Below are 16071 nucleotides of genomic sequence, written 5' to 3'. Positions count from 1 at the left end.
CTGAGACAGGCTGCCGTCCGCTTGGAAATCATTCATCTCTCGACTTCAAGTTTACAACAAAAAGATCATCCTAACTTTACAAATTCGCGGCTTGATAAATCTCTCTGTACATTTAGCTTTTTGAAATGGAATCACTGACCTTGAAAATGAAAGATGCAAATCACTTCAGTGGTGAACTTGTGAACCTCTTTCGTAACCTTTGGGAGCCGATTCATATCAATCAGCAAATGGGGTTCGAGTTCTAATTAGGCGCGTAACCTTTTTTGGGCAGAGGTTTGTTTTCCTCTATGAGTGTTTATGTAAAGTCTGCCGGGACACTTCATTAAGGTGTCATGCACTCATGTCCGCCGATTCCAGATCAGTATTCATTACCAGTCATGTTTAAAAGTAACAAAAATAAAGTCTCAAATAAAAATTTATGCTTTTATATGTTCACAGACATTTAGGTTACGAGTAAACTCTATAAGCATAAGTCATATTTGGAGTCAATATTTCCATTCTAAAAGAGTGGAATATGCAGTGCTGAGGTGTGAGAGATGACGATCTCACACAGCATTAAAACAAGTTAATCATTGTGCACTGTGTGAACGTCTCCTAACCTGAAACAGCATGAGATGATGCTCATAACTGCTCCCATCTGAAGACATGGCCTTTGTTAGGAGGAAGTGGAAACTCACAGCCGCTAATAGGAAGTGGCATCTCCCGGCAGCTGCGTTTGATTTAATGCAGCCGCACTCTCCGCGAAGGCCGGCGGGAGATAACATCGGGCCCTTTGAGAGCGCTGAGAGGAGCGGAGAGACGAATGCAGAGAACAGGACAGAGAGGAGCGGAGAGACGAATGCAGAGAGCAGGACAGAGAGGAGCGGAGAGACGAATGCAGAGAGCAGCACAGAGAGGAGCGGAGAGACGAATGCAGAGAGCAGGACAGAGAGGAGCGGAGAGAGGAATGCAGAGAGCAGCACAGAGAGGAGCGGAGAGAGGAATGCAGAGAGCAGGACAGAGAGGAGCGGAGAGACGAATGCATAGAGCAGCACAGAGAGGAGCGGAGAGAGGAATGCATAGAGCAGCACAGAGAGGAGCGGAGAGAGGAATGCATAGAGCAGCACAGAGAGGAGCGCTCATCTCTATGAACTGCTAGCATTAAGAGGCACAGCCATGCAGGGACAGTGATCCCAAAGATGCAGTATTATTTAACCACTTCATTTATGTTAGACATTTTCACGAAAATGAAGACTAGTTCCCATCGAGCTGAATAACAATGTTATTTATCAATACACCTCACTAATGATGCTATTGCACTCGATCCCTAATGAGAATCAGTAAACGGAACCCAGATTTCATTGCAGTAGCTCTCTTAAAGGTACTTGTTTGCAATAATTGCAATATTTGTCCAAACAAGGTCCAAAGTCATTAGCTACTTTCAAATACAGCCAATACTGTCCTGTAATGAGGGACCACACTGTACAAGCCAGGCAGAAAGTGCCGGGTGCCTTATGTCCACTGTAATGCTTTTTGGGATGTGCATCTCCCATTACATTCCAGCGAAACTGATGCACAGTTGTACAGTGCTGCCATGTGTTTTATGCACGCGGGAGTGTGTCACTGCTGTCCTGTCCTCTCCTGTCCTGCCCTGCTCTGATCTGCCCAGTTCTGCTCCACTTTGTCCTGCCATTCTGAGATCCACTGTCCTGCTGTGCTCTTCTCTGCTCTGCTTTATTCTGCCCTACCCTACTCTGCTTCATTTTACTCTACCCTACCCTACTCTACTTTGTTCTATTCTACACTCCCTTACTCAGCGAACCTGGACAGCAGCAGAAAGCAACAGACAAAACAATGTCATGCACTTTTATGGGACAGAAGAGAGACCTGCTTTGACAATGGGTGGCTATATTTGCAGCAGGCATGCCAAACAATTCAAATATACAGTAATTTGCTCTGCAGAACCTGAGTAAGGTCTTGAGTAAGGTCTTGAGTAAGGTCCTGAGTAAGGTTCTGGGTAAGGTCCTGAGTAAGCTCATGGGTAAGATCCTGAGTAAGGTACTGAGTAAGGTCCTGGGTAAGGTACTGAGTAAGGTCCTGAGTAATGTTCTGGGTAAGATCCTGGGTAAGGTCCTGAGTAAGGTCCTGGGTAAGGTACTGAGTAAGGTCCTGAGTAAGGTCCTGAGTAAGGTCCTGGGTAAGGTCCTGAGTAAGGTCCTCTGGGTAAGGTCCTGGGTAAGGTCCTGAGTAAGGTCCTAGGTAAGGTCCTGGGTAAGGTCTTGCATAAGGACCTGAGTAAGGTCCTGGGTAAGGTCCCACGTAAGGTCCTACATAAGCTCCTGAGTAAGGTCCTGGGTAAGTTCATGAGAAAGATCCTGGGTAAGGTCCTGAGAAAGATCCTGGGTAAGGTCCTGAGTAAGGTCCCGGGTAAGATCCCGAGTAAGGTCCTGAGTAAGGTCCTGGGTAAGGTCCTGAGTAAGGTCCTCTGGGTAAGGTCCTGGGTAAGATCCTGAGTAAGGTCCTGGGTATGGTCCTGAGTAAGGTCCTGGGTATGGTCCTGAGTAAGGTCCTGGGTAAGGTCCTGAGTAAGGTCCTGAGTAAGGTCCTCTGGGTAAGGTCCTGGGTAAGGTCCTGAGTAAGGTCCTCTGGGTAAGGTCCTGAGTAAGGTCCTGGGTAAGGTCCTCTGGGTAAGGTCCTGAGTAAGGTCCTAGGTAAGGTCCTGGGTAACGTCTTCCATAAGGACCTGAGTAAGGTCCTGGGTAAGGTCCCATGTAAGGTCCTACATAAGCTCCTGAGTAAGGTCCTGGGTAAGTTCATGAGAAAGATCCTGGGTAAGGTCCTGAGAAAGATCCTGGGTAAGGTCCTGAGTAAGGTCCCGGGTAAGATCCCGAGTAAGGTCCTGAGTAAGGTCCTGGGTAAGGTCCTGAGTAAGGTCCTGAGTAAGGTCCTCTGGGTAAGGTCCTGGGTAAGATCCTGAGTAAGGTCCTGGGTATGGTCCTGAGTAAGGTCCTGGGTATGGTCCTGAGTAAGGTCCTGGGTAAGGTCCTGAGTAAGGTCCTGAGTAAGGTCCTCTGGGTAAGGTCCTGGGTAAGGTCCTGAGTAAGGTCCTCTGGGTAAGGTCCTGAGTAAGGTCCTGGGTAAGGTCCTCTGGGTAAGGTCCTGAGTAAGGTCCTGGGTAAGGTCCTGGGTAAGGTCCTACATAAGCTCCTGAGTAAGGTCCTGGGTAAGTTCATGAGAAAGATCCTGGGTAAGGTCCTGAGAAAGATCCTGGGTAAGGTCCTGAGTAAGGTCCCGGGTAAGATCCCGAGTAAGGTCCTGAGTAAGGTCCTGGGTAAGGTCCTGAGTAAGGTCCTGAGTAAGGTGCTCTGGGTAAGGTCCTGGGTAAGATCCTGAGTAAGATCCTGGGTAAGGTCCTGGGTATGGTCCTGAGTAAGGTCCTGGGTATGGTCCTGAGTAAGGTCCTCTGGGTAAGGTCCTGGGTAAGGTCCCAAGTAAGGTCCCGGGTAAGGTCCTGAGTAAGGTCCTGGGTAAGGTCCTACATAAGCTCCTGAGTAAGGTCCTGGGTAAGGTCCTGAGAAAGATCCTGAGAAAGATCCTGGGTAAGGTCCTGAGTAAGGTCCTGGGTATGGTCCTGGGTAAGGTCCTGCATAAGCTCCTGAGTAAGGTCCTGGGTAAGGTCCTACATAAGCTCCTGAGTAAGGTCCTGGGTAAGGTCCTGAGAAAGATCCTGAGAAAGATCCTGAGAAAGATCCTGGGTAAGGTCCTGAGTAAGGTCCTGGGTAAGGTCCTGAGTAAGGTCCTGGGTAAGGTCTTGAGTAATGTCGTGGGTAAGGTCCCACGTAAGGTCCCAGGTAAGGTCTCGCGTAAGGTCCTGGGTAAGGTCCCGGGTAAGGTCCCGAGTAAGGTCCTGGGTAAGATCCCGAGTAAGGTCCTGGGTAAGGTCATGGGTAAGGTCCTGAGTAAGGTCGTGGGTAAGGTCCCACGTAAGGTCCCGAGTAAGGTCCCGGGTAAGGTCCCGAGTAAGGTCCCGGGTAAGGTCTCGGGTAAGGTCCCGAGTAAGGTCCCGGGTAAGGTCCTGGGTAAGGTCTTGGGTAAGGTCCTGGGTAAGGTCCTGGGTAAGGTCCTGGGTAAGGTCCCGGGTAAGGTCCTGAGTAAGGTCCTGAGTAAGGTCCCGGGTAAGGTCCTGGGTAAGGTCCTGGGTAAGGTCCTGGGTAAGGTTCTCAGTAAGGTCCCGGATAAGGTTTCGGGTAAGGTCCCGAGTAAGGTCCCGGGTAAGGTCCTGGGTAAGGTCTCGGGTAAGGTCCTGGGTAAGGTCCCGAGTAAGGTCCCGGGTAAGGTCCCGGGTAAGGTCTCGGGTAAGGTCCCGAGTAAGGTCCCGGGTAAGGTCCTGGGTAAGGTCCTGAATAAGGTTCTCAGTAAGGTCCCGGGTAAGGTCCTGAGTAAGGTCCTGAGTAAGGTACTGGGTAAGGTCCCAGTATCACCTCCCAATCTGTCATCGTCTGATGCCATTTAGCAAAAAGTCGCTTTGGTTTCTGGTCTCAGATAGATTCTAATTAAAACTGTGACCTTTAAAACTCTGACCCTCTACCCAAAGACACTGAAGGTAAACAGGAAAAATCAGTGTAATTGCTTTAAAAACGCTTTTTGTGGCAGTGTAATTGGACCTTCATGAGACAAATGAACCCCCAAGGATTTGGCCCTAATGAATGCTCAGATGTAAGTGGCGGGCTGGCCCTCAGTCGGCGAGCTGCAACTCCTAATGCGATCATGTGGAATCCAATCGAAGAATGCGCCGTCTTCCACCATGCGCCGTCTCCTGCAGCGATTGCGTGACACACAAATGAAAATGAATGCGACGAGTGAGGCCGGCCCGGCCTGCGACCGTTTGGCTGGCTAGAGCTTTTTGTTTTAACAGATCAGCTTGGAGCTTCAGTGTTGGTGTGGAGGGTGGCTGTGATGCACACTGCCCAAGTCTGCTCATGTGGGACATCGACACAGCAGCCTGTGTTTGGACACGACGTGAGGCTTCCCAGCTCTGCTGCACAGCAAGTAATGTAAAGAATAACCGCAACTGCGATTTATGTGGGGATTTCGATCATTAACAATATAATACTATTTTATAAAGCTAACAATACCTTAAACTTCAACGGGAATATGATAAAGTATGATGTTGTTTAAAAATATGGCATGCGCAAGACATAAAGCATGAGATAAAGGTATTTTCATTTTGGTGTTTGATATGTTATATTTTAGCAATGTGTCTAAGCCTCTCCTTGTCCCAGATCATCTCAGGTGTTCCAGTGTGAATAACAGGGCCTGACTTCTTCTAATAAAATATTAAGTTGTGTGTTTCATTAGCTCTGAGTTATGATGCGCAAATAGACGGCTGCTGGAAGTTTCCTCAAGCATTTTAAGTTATGCGACAAGGTTTTTCTCTTGTTATATTGCAGGCTGTAAAATGGTGTGATTGAAGCACTGAGACTGGGAGTGTAAAAAGCTATTCAATTCCTCCAGGATTTGGCAATTAAAAAATCAGAAAACTTTATTTTCCTGTTGTGAACTGGGTCTTTTTTTGGAAGAGAACAACAGTTCTCTGTCTCTCTCTCTCTCTCTCTCTCTCTCTCTCTCTCAGGCGCTCTCATCAATGGGACACCCCTACCTTTTCAGACAGGCAGGCAGGCAGGAAGGCAGAAGGACAGATGGACAGCCCTATGACACCCTAAGTGATAGCTGTTCAGATGTCATCTGCCCAGCAGATGGCAGTGTTTAACAGAGCATCTTGTGACAATTTGAAACAAAAAAAAAGTAATAAAAAATGCAGGATGTAATACAAACATTTCCTGGGAGTCCAACATGTTGTGTGGTTCTTTTGGATGTCCACTCTCTGCAGAACCATTTAAGTTCAAGGGCAGGGAATCTGGTGAAATCCCTTAAGCTGGTACAGGCTGTGCTGATGTATGCTTGCCATTTGCAGTGTGTTTAAGATTAGTGTTAGGCTTAGGGGTTAGGCTTAGGATTTGGGGTTAGGGTTAGGCTTAGGAGTTAGACTTAAGGTTAGTTCAGGGCTAAAGTGTTACTGGGGTTTGTCCACCCAAGCAATCAATATTGCCTGGCCTTACCAAATTATTGATATCCAAACTCATACATGAATACATACTGGTGATATTTCCATTTAATGACTCACTATGATGTCTATATAAATAAATGTGGGTATTATGTCAACATTAAAATGGTTCATTACAAATTGTCAATCTCGCTGTTTGTTTCCTGATTATTAAAGCAGAGACATCCCTAGTATTTATAGAGTAATCTCTTGCAATATGATTTCCTATTTAGGAACAGAAATGCTCAACAGAAATGACATTAAATCCACGTGGACCTGCACATGAAGATCCACACAGGAAAACAGATGAATCAGGAATGTGGGTTTTCTCCAATGCAAAAGAACATAAATCTGGACTAGATTTAACATGAACTTTAAAACAATTTGTTCTAACCACAAACCAAAACAAATAGCTTACATGTGGCTGCCTCTTTGCCTCAAATTCTGCAGTCATGCAGTAATAGCTAAACGTTTACCTATTGATTTTAAAGGATAATAAATTAAATATAAATTTAAGTAGTTATGTCAATTTTGTCATGTTGATGTTGACAAAATTAAACAATACTTATATGATAATATTTCAGATGATCCACTGAATTGCTAACATTTGTTATGACATTCTGTTCTTAAAATTGCATTTAAAATTGATTATCCACATTGGGTTTTGCTGGAACAGCCTTAAGAAGCACAGGAGGTGACATCATGCAATGATGTCGTGGGTGCAAGTACTGACTCTCCCACTTAGCAGGATTTAGCTGCATCATACATTCCTGAGGACAGGCTCCACTCTGCCTGAAATCCTGAATATGTGAGCAGTTATGGATGGATGGATGGATGGATGGATGGATGGATGGATGTGTGACCTCAGTCATAAAGCATTTGAATCCCTTAAGGGTACAGAATGTCTTTAAAACAGATTTTTTCTGACAAACATACCTACCCTGTTTCTCCAGGATGAAGAGCCCAAATGAGCATGTAAACAGGTGTAGAGGGCAGCAAAGCATGTCAGACAGACACTCCGGACGAAAAGAGGCGTGATGTGGAAGCAGAGCCTCTTCACACATGGTTACCCCAGTGTGACATACAGCCATCCCCCACCCACAGGGGCCCAGGTAGGGGGGCAGTGCTGAGAGCGTCTTTCCCAGTGTCTGCTGCCCACGGTGGGTCAGAGAGGGCGGGGCAGTATGCTATGAGCTCCCCTGTGTGGCCAGACCCCATGCAGGTCGCTGTAAGGAGGGCGGGGCCACGCGGGCACCCATGGACCTGCACCCTCCTCCCCTGTGCTGCATGGCAAGCAATCCAGCCCACCATCTAAACACCAACTGTACCAACACTACACCAACACGCCAGCAACATCACCCTAACACACCACCAACACAATACCAACATGCCACCAACACACCAGCAACATCACCCAAACACGCCACCAACACAATACCAACATGCCACCAACATCAGCCCAACACACCACCAACACACCACCAACACAATACCAACACGCCAGCAACATCAACCTAACACACCACCAACACAATACCAACATGCCACCAACATCTGCCCAACACACCACCAACACAATACCAACACTACACCAACACGCCAGCAACATCACCCAAATACGCCACCAACACAATACCAACACTACACCAACACACCTACACTAGCATGACTCCAACCTCACCCTAACAGACCACCAACACTACGCCAACATCACCCTAACACACCTCCCACACTACACCAACATAACTCCATCACCCTAACACACCACCAACACAATATCAACACGCCACCATCAGCCCAACACACCACCAAAACTATACGAACTCTACACCAACATACCACCAACACACCACCCTCATCCATTACATCAACAACCCATTAACAGCATACTAACACTCTACCAAATCTACTCCAACACACCACCAGCACTATAACAAAATTACACTAACACAACAATAACACTACTGTAATGCATCACTAACACTATAGTACATCAAGCTAACACACCACCAGCACTTCACCAACATAAAACCAACACATCACTCCATACCAACTCTCAGATTTGGCAGCATGTGATTTTTCAGTATTTATTTTCTACATTTTTATATATCATTCATGTGTAATATTAATATGAATATAAATAAATGTTATGCAGAGTTTCTCTGCATTTAATCATTGCTTTTTTCTGTTACCAGTGAAAAGGAATGTTACAGTATTGCAATTTAAATGATAAGATTTGCAGGGATAATAGTATGACTGACATCTCTGTTGTCTTGTCACACACACACATGCACACACACACACACACACACGCACACACATGCACACACACACATGCACACACACACACACACACACATGCACACACAGGCACACACATGCACACACAGGCACACACAGGCACACACATGCACACACAGGCACACACATGCACACACAGGCACACACACACACACACACACTCTGATTCTGAAGCATTACCATCAGGTTGTGCATATTGCAGAAGTTCTAAACGCATGACATTCTAATTTATGACATAATTAGAAAGCAGAGGAACACATGGTACTGAACTGCTCTCTGGGGAAAAGCGAGTAATAATGTGAGGAACAAAGGACCTGGAGGAACAGGTTAGGAGTGACGAGCTCTGCTTCACCGCAGGGGTCACCTTGAGAACTTTCCTGGATACTTAAGCGTCTGTTGCTTCAAAGGCAAAAGCCTCCTTAGGGCCGCCTAGGAAATTGATTATTTTATTGCAAATGTCATTTACTTTTTCTTTGGGATTAACATATTTAATTCACTCTAAATCTCTCTGGAGTTAACTCCCTCAATCCTGCCGTCTTCATGACATAAACAACATGACATGACCAGTGCTCGACTTCCCAAAACTTTCTTTGACTTGAATTACTCTTGAACTTGCCAGCTGCTTGTTCTGTGAATAACTTTAATCGTCGTAACCTCCACGGATGAACGCTGTACAGTGTGTAATTACCAGCTTCGGGAAATGTGTCCCTTTAATCTGACTCAGACGTGTTGCTGCTCTTCAAGCAGTTAAATATATCATGCAAAGGGCTCTTAATCGCGGTAACCTGCGACCAGGTGAATCGGAGCTTAGTGCTTGCCCTCGTCACCACTGTCCTCCTCATTTGCGGCGCTCATTTGGTGTGATCTGCAGGTGGGTGGAGCTTCATCAGGCTGCTGGTTCATTTCATGGATCCTTTTAGGGTGACAGCGTGCTCCTGAAAAGGGATTCTGGCAGGTGTAGCTCTTTTCCTTTCTCACCTTTTCCATACACGCTGGATTTTACAAAAATGCATTGTCATTATTATTCTTCACATTCTGTTAAATTAGGGTCATACCCAGCGTAATACATTTAATACGCTTTACATTTAATAATCAAATCATGTTTTTATATAAGGATGTTTCTTTTCTTGATTATTTTACCAACCCAGATTTTCATAGCATATTAGTAATTTGCAGTTGATGAAGGAGATTTTTTTAATACCTTATTTAAGATACATGAACGATAATGAGACTAACTGTCACTTGACCGAAAGGTTGAAGGATGGCCCACTGTACAGTGTGTGCTGCTATTAAAAGGGCATTGAAAGCCAGTCAGCTGCAGTGGCGTCAGGGGAGACGCCGTCAAATAGCTGCATGCAGTGTCATAAGATCTAGGCTCCCTGACACCAACAAAACTGAATCTGTACAGAATGAATAGTATATTTTTATCAGTGTCTTGTAAAAACCACATTTCCTCTATGTGTGTTACACATTGCAGCATTTCATAAACAAAGGGATTTTGTACTGGCTGCCTAATTCCCCTTATGAAAACTTTACCATAAAGTAATAAAGGACGACTTACACAATGCAGTGGTGCTTATCTGCTGCGATGGCCCTGACCCAGAGCCACTGGTGCGAAGGTTTGTTTTCGGAAGTGTGAATCAGCACCATGGACAGGACCTGTCAGCCCAAAATACGCTGATGCTCGACTACCAAAACTGGAGCAAGCGATAAAGAGTTTTGATTTTCTTTTTTTTTGCATATTTTATCACATCTAAAATTTAGGTCACAAGCTTCTCCAAATACAGCTGGCGAACTGCTTTACACACTGAAATCCTGCAGTGGAAAAGTGGCTAGGTATGGATGGATGGATGGATGGATGGATGGATGGACGGACGGACGGACGGACTGCCTGAAGTGTATTCTAAATTATTACAGCTTTTTAAAAAGCTGTTGCTTTGGATAAGCTGGTATTTGTGCAGAGAGAAGTGAAGGGGTGTGTTTTGGCCTGAGGATAAAGGCATGTCATTGGGAGGATAAAGAAGCCAAACATGTGCACGCTGCTGCAGGTGACACAGCACACTGTGCGTCCCTGCGACGCCCTGCTGGGACAGGCTGCCCTCTATCGGGGTCACCGTCATTCGGGCACCGGGGTCATGCTGGCCAGCACCCAGCCCGCTGTCACTCACCCCTCTGCAGAATTGATCATTATTTGTTTGCCTGCTCTGGCTCTTAAGACCCGACAAAGACCCCCCTTTGTGTCCCATATTTATTCTTTTTCACAGTAGGAACACGTGGGTTTTATGTGATGCTTGTTTAGAGCATCACTTAGGACAATAAAGAGCTACATCAGTCATACCTGCTACTATAATAACCATAATGGACGCTCAGATTGTTATAATGAAAGGTAACTAGTAATGCATTTTCCATTCATTTAATTTCTTTATTGGGAAAGATTTGCTAGATAGAAACAGTGATCATCTCTCTTGAATTTTAAGGATGACGGCATGAAAAAGATATTTTTCTCAACACGTATCATTCAATCTGTATTAGCAGATACAAATTTTTTGTCCAAATATTAACACGACTAAATCTTCATGTGATTTTTATAATTCCCTCTCCGAAGCATTTAGCGCTCGCTCTCGTCTGCAGAGGGGCTTCCGGCGTCCCATCCCGTCTGACACGTCCCCCGTCCCCCGGATTGGACCAGAGCGACGCCCGCACTGTAACCCGCACCACCAGACCTTGTCAAAGCGGCCATTTGCTTCCTCAGTTCCTCTCCCTGGTGACAATCCGGCTATTGTGGCACTTTGGGACCCGCCGCGCCCCCCCGCCGCGCCCCCCCGCCGCGCCCCCCCACCGCGCCCCCCCGCCTTACCGCTGTCAGCTATATTACTTTGACCTCAGCCCATCAATCTGTTTCAATTGGATAATGATCTGTAATCACTTTCTTTCAGGGGAGTCTATAAGAGGCCACGGCTCTCACCCCCCAGGAGAGCTCCTTCTGCCCACCCCCATTTGCTGTTTCACTCCTCCTGTCGGGGCACTAAACAATCCCCCACACGGGCCTCGCAGAGCGCCGGACCCGGCCTGGATCACTGCCCATTTTCCACATGCCTGCCTTTCAAAAGGTGGCCTAAGTGTTACACAGAGGGATGTGGGGGGGGATGGGGGGGGCAGAGAGCGCCTCCCGGTGACGTGGCAGGAGAGCGTCCTCTCGTCCCGGGGTTACTGTCATGCTTGCGGCATAACCGTGACTGTGGGGGGCGCTATAGCCGCAGACACTGGCGTGTGCCCCATTCACCGGAAAGTTCTCACCTGGAAGTGCCGTTGATATTCACAGCACGCGTTCATAGTGCGTCTGTACGCCGTTTGTAATCATTTAATCAAACGAAGTTCTAAAGAAAACCAGTACACTAAAACAAAACCAGATTAGCTTCAAATTAGTTTAATGTGCTTTGGAATTTTACAAATACTAGTTCTGTATTTTATATATATATAAAGAGGCAGACGTATTTCAAAAGCTCTAGAGGGGGCCGAATAATTTATATTAATGGCAGCGATTCAGCATAAGCTTTTGTCTGTGAGCTCCAGCAACCCTGAATGTACAGCAGAAGGAAAAGCCAAGACAATGGCCTGATGAATAGTGTCGCTTTCTCCGCAGAGATGGACTCGCGAGTGCGCAGCCTTCAGCTCAGTGCAGATGCCTATTCAAAACGTGTCAGCAGCACAAGGGAGCCACAGATGGAGTCACTCCGGCGGTCGGCGGGGGGACAATGTGACATGGATACGCAGAGGGGCGGGTGAAGTCCAGCTCCATTTAGCCAGCACAAAGGCTGCTTGTAGGGGGTGGGCCCAGGGGAGGGGCGCAGCAAGGGGGCGTGGCATGTCGGGGCGGCGGCCACGGTGCTCCACCTGTCGCTCCGCTTTGTAAAAAAGCCAGCGCTCGGACCAAGCCCTCCCCACCCGCCGCCACAGTGCAGCTAGTTTCTAAATAGATCAGCACTTCAGTGGGTATTCTTTTCTATAAACACTGTAGTGCTTTTAGTTACACATTGTAAAATGTATTTATTTATTTACTGAATATTTTACTGTTATTTTAAAATATCGTTTTTGGTGTGTAGCTCAAACAGAAGCTAGCAGGGCAGGGCAGGCAGTCAGTGTAAATGCTTTGCTGCAGGACGGAGTTCCCTTTAAGCAGGAAGCAAAATCTACAGGGAGAACATAGATCTCTGTGCTGCCATTCAGATTGCAAATGCGAGCTCATTTCACTTTGCTTTCGGTATTCTGGGCTCCACCTTAAACACGGCAGATGCTAAGATTTGTGCTGCAGAATTTGACATGAAATACATTTGACCCTATGCTTCAAAAAAGAAAAGAAATGCATCCATCTGTGGATGTCCTTCCTTTGACAGACACATTCATCTTTCCAGAGGAGTCTTTGATGTCAAACAATGGTTAAGTATAATGAGTCCTGAGGTGACCCCACGACCCCTGTCACATCACCAGCTGAAGACCACTACTGTTTGGCTCGAGGGGATCGTCCACATTCGCTGTCTTTATTAAAGATGGCTTCCTTCCATAGAGAAGCTGTCACATGACTCATTGAGCATGTGCCGGTTGTTGTGGTCGTCTCAGAAGCCCCTCAGACCTTCTTCTTCCTTCCAACATTGCTTGGTTGAGGATCAGGTGCGACTCAAAGGGCCAATGCCATGTAAAGATCAATGCTGGACAAAAACACAAGGAAGGCCTCATAAGCCCATGCATCACTGCAAAGCTTGCTTTTTTCTTGCAGTACCTTCTCACAGCCAAATTGCAGTGAAACTTTGGGGTGAGTCTCTTTCTGCACTGGGTGTGGCTGCCATGACACACCAATCACATCCTCAGAAAGTCGCTTCAGTAATGGTGACGCGCTTTTCCAGGTCAGGCAAACTCGTTTCCAGTTCCTGGGCCGTGTGACTCGGAGCAGGACGTCTCCCACAGGCACTGGGAAAGCCGGCGGCCCTGTCTGCGAAAGCAGGCCTGGCGGGGGCCGAACACCGAGGCCAGTGCTCATCCCGCGGGCACCGGAAAGGCCGGCGGCCCTGTCTGCGAGAGCGGGCCTGGCGGGGGCCGAGCACCGAGGCCAGTGCTCATGGTACCCCCATGCAGGGCGCTCAGCCTCTCGCTCCGGCGCTGACGGCAGATGGTGTTTTAATAAAGTCCGGCAGGAATATGACTGTCAGCAAACAACACAGCACATGCCAACTCAGTAATTGCTGGGCACCATTGTAACCCCCGTCCCAGGTGGAGCCAGAGAGGGGGTGGTGGGGGAGTTGAGGGATAGTAACACTAGTACACCACCCCCCCCACAGAAAGGATGGAGTTGATCTAAGTGCTCCGACGCAGCACTTGGCTCGAAATCTTCTGAAACCCAGCCAACTTGGAAGCGTCCACTTCCTGCACGCAGGCCTTGCAGTCGTTTCTGCACAACCTTGGGGATCACACTGGCCGCTTTGCACCATGCAGGCCTTGCAGTCGTACCTGCACAACCTTGGGGATCACACTGCCCGCTTTGCACCATGCAGGCCTTGCAGTCATACCTGCACAACCTTGGGGATCACACCAGCCGCTATGCACCATGCAGGCCTTGCAGTCGTTCCTGCACAACCTTGGGGATCACACCGGCGGCTTTGCACCATGCAGGCCTTGCAGTCGTACCTGCACAACCTTAGGGATCACACCGGCCGCTGTGCACCATGCAGGCTTTTCAGTCCTACCTGCACAACCTTGGGGATCGCACCGGCCGCTTCGCACCATGCAGGCCTTGCAGTGGTACCCGCACAATCTTGGGGATCGCACCGGCCGCTTCGCACCATGCAGGCCTTGCAGTGGTACCCGCACAATCTTGGGGATCGCACCGGCCGCTTCGCACCATGCAGGCCTTGCAGTGGTACCCGCACAATCTTGGGGATCGCACCGGCCGCTTCGCACCATGCAGGCCTTGCAGTGGTACCCGCACAATCTTGAGGATCGCACCGGCCGCTTCGCACCATGCAGGCCTTGCAGTGGTACCCGCACAATCTTGGGGATCGCACCGGCCGCTTCGCACCATGCAGGCCTTGTAGTGGTACCCGCACAATCTTGAGGATCGCACCGGCCGCTTCGCACCATGCAGGCCTTGCAGTGGTACCCGCACAATCTTGGGGATCGCACCGGCCGCTTCGCACCATGCAGGCCTGCCTTTTCTGTTGCCTATTTTCTGTCTCTTGGCAACTAGCTTCTCACATGTCTTTTTAATTATAGGCTAATGCAGCTGTGGGGAGTTAATATTTATCCCTTGGGGACAGTATTGTTTCTGTAAACAAAGGCCCTTCTGCATGTATCTGGGGCCGTAAGTGACATTTTGCTTGATAAATACACCTGTTACCCAGCCTTTTACATGTTACACCCAGGAGCATAAGCCCATTTCAGCCGCTGTCAGGACATCCCCCACTGCCAGGACACCGACCAGCTCACAGCCTGATCTCCTGCTCCGACGCCCAAGCCTTTAGACCTCTGTTCTCCCAAAATGAAAAAAAATCCAAATTTCTCAACACAAACAAAATCACAATGTGAACCAAGCAATCTTAAACCAAATTTAGTCTTTTTTATCATGGGGTGAGGGATAGTATATATGCTAAGATTTACATAATCTAACAGATTGTTTCATCAAGGCATAAAGGAAAGCAGTGATCTTTGCAGCAGGACCAGGGGCCTGTTCTGCTGGATACGTGCCACTGCTGTGGCCGGCTTTGTGCAGTGCTGAAGCACGGCTTATTTATGCAACCAAATAGACCCACTGAGTTTACAGATAACACAGGCCAGCTGTGTAAAACGAAAAGGGGAAGAGGAATCGCATTTCTGAGGCTGCACTCATTTCATTCGATTTTGTGACCCACCCTCCCCACCCCCCGAGAGCCCCCTTTTAAGTTGGGCACAGCAGAGTCTCCCCCAGAGATAGTACAGTTATCAGACAAATGATTCCGCTTTCCATGAGCTGAATTCCCTGTTTCTCTTGGACAGACTTTTATCAACAATGTTAGTTCTTACGAAGGTCCGCAGGTCATATCTTAAGGTGAAAGTCATCCATGCAGGTTTCAGACAGCTGACATCTATCCATTTTTAAATCGTTTACACATTGATTCTACTTTAACAAATGTCCCCATTAAACAAAAGTGTTCTGCATTGTCCTATTTATGTTACGTGTTTACAAAATTAAATTGTCACACTATTTGATATGGTCATCAAATCTAAAATCATTGTTGTGTGTTACAAAGTAATTGATTCCAACACGGCTGCCACTACCAGCCACAAGACAGGATAAATTTTGCCAGAAGGCAGTGTAACTCTCTTTCCTTTAAATAAGAACATGCCATTATTATTTTTGTTTAACGTGAACAATGCAGGTAATTACATGGAATGATATGATGTATGAGGGCGCCAGCCTGTGAATGAGAGTCTGCACAACAGCAATGGGTCACAAAACTCCAATCAGAGAACAGATCTCTGCCACACCTTGAAAAAGACCCCTAAAGGTATTATTTAAATGCTTACAATACTTTTTAAAATATCGCCGATAAGCGAGGAAGCCCCTTTAGCTGGCTGTCATGCTAGTTGTCATTATTTTCCTGATATGGTCAACTCTTCCCTCAACAGCACCTCGAAAGTGCATGTCGGGGCAGAGTGAG

This window comes from Brienomyrus brachyistius, unplaced genomic scaffold (genome assembly GCF_023856365.1).
Source record: "Brienomyrus brachyistius isolate T26 unplaced genomic scaffold, BBRACH_0.4 scaffold53, whole genome shotgun sequence".
Taxonomy (NCBI): Eukaryota; Metazoa; Chordata; class Actinopteri; order Osteoglossiformes; family Mormyridae; genus Brienomyrus; species Brienomyrus brachyistius.
Note: the sequence above shows the minus strand (reverse complement) of the source record.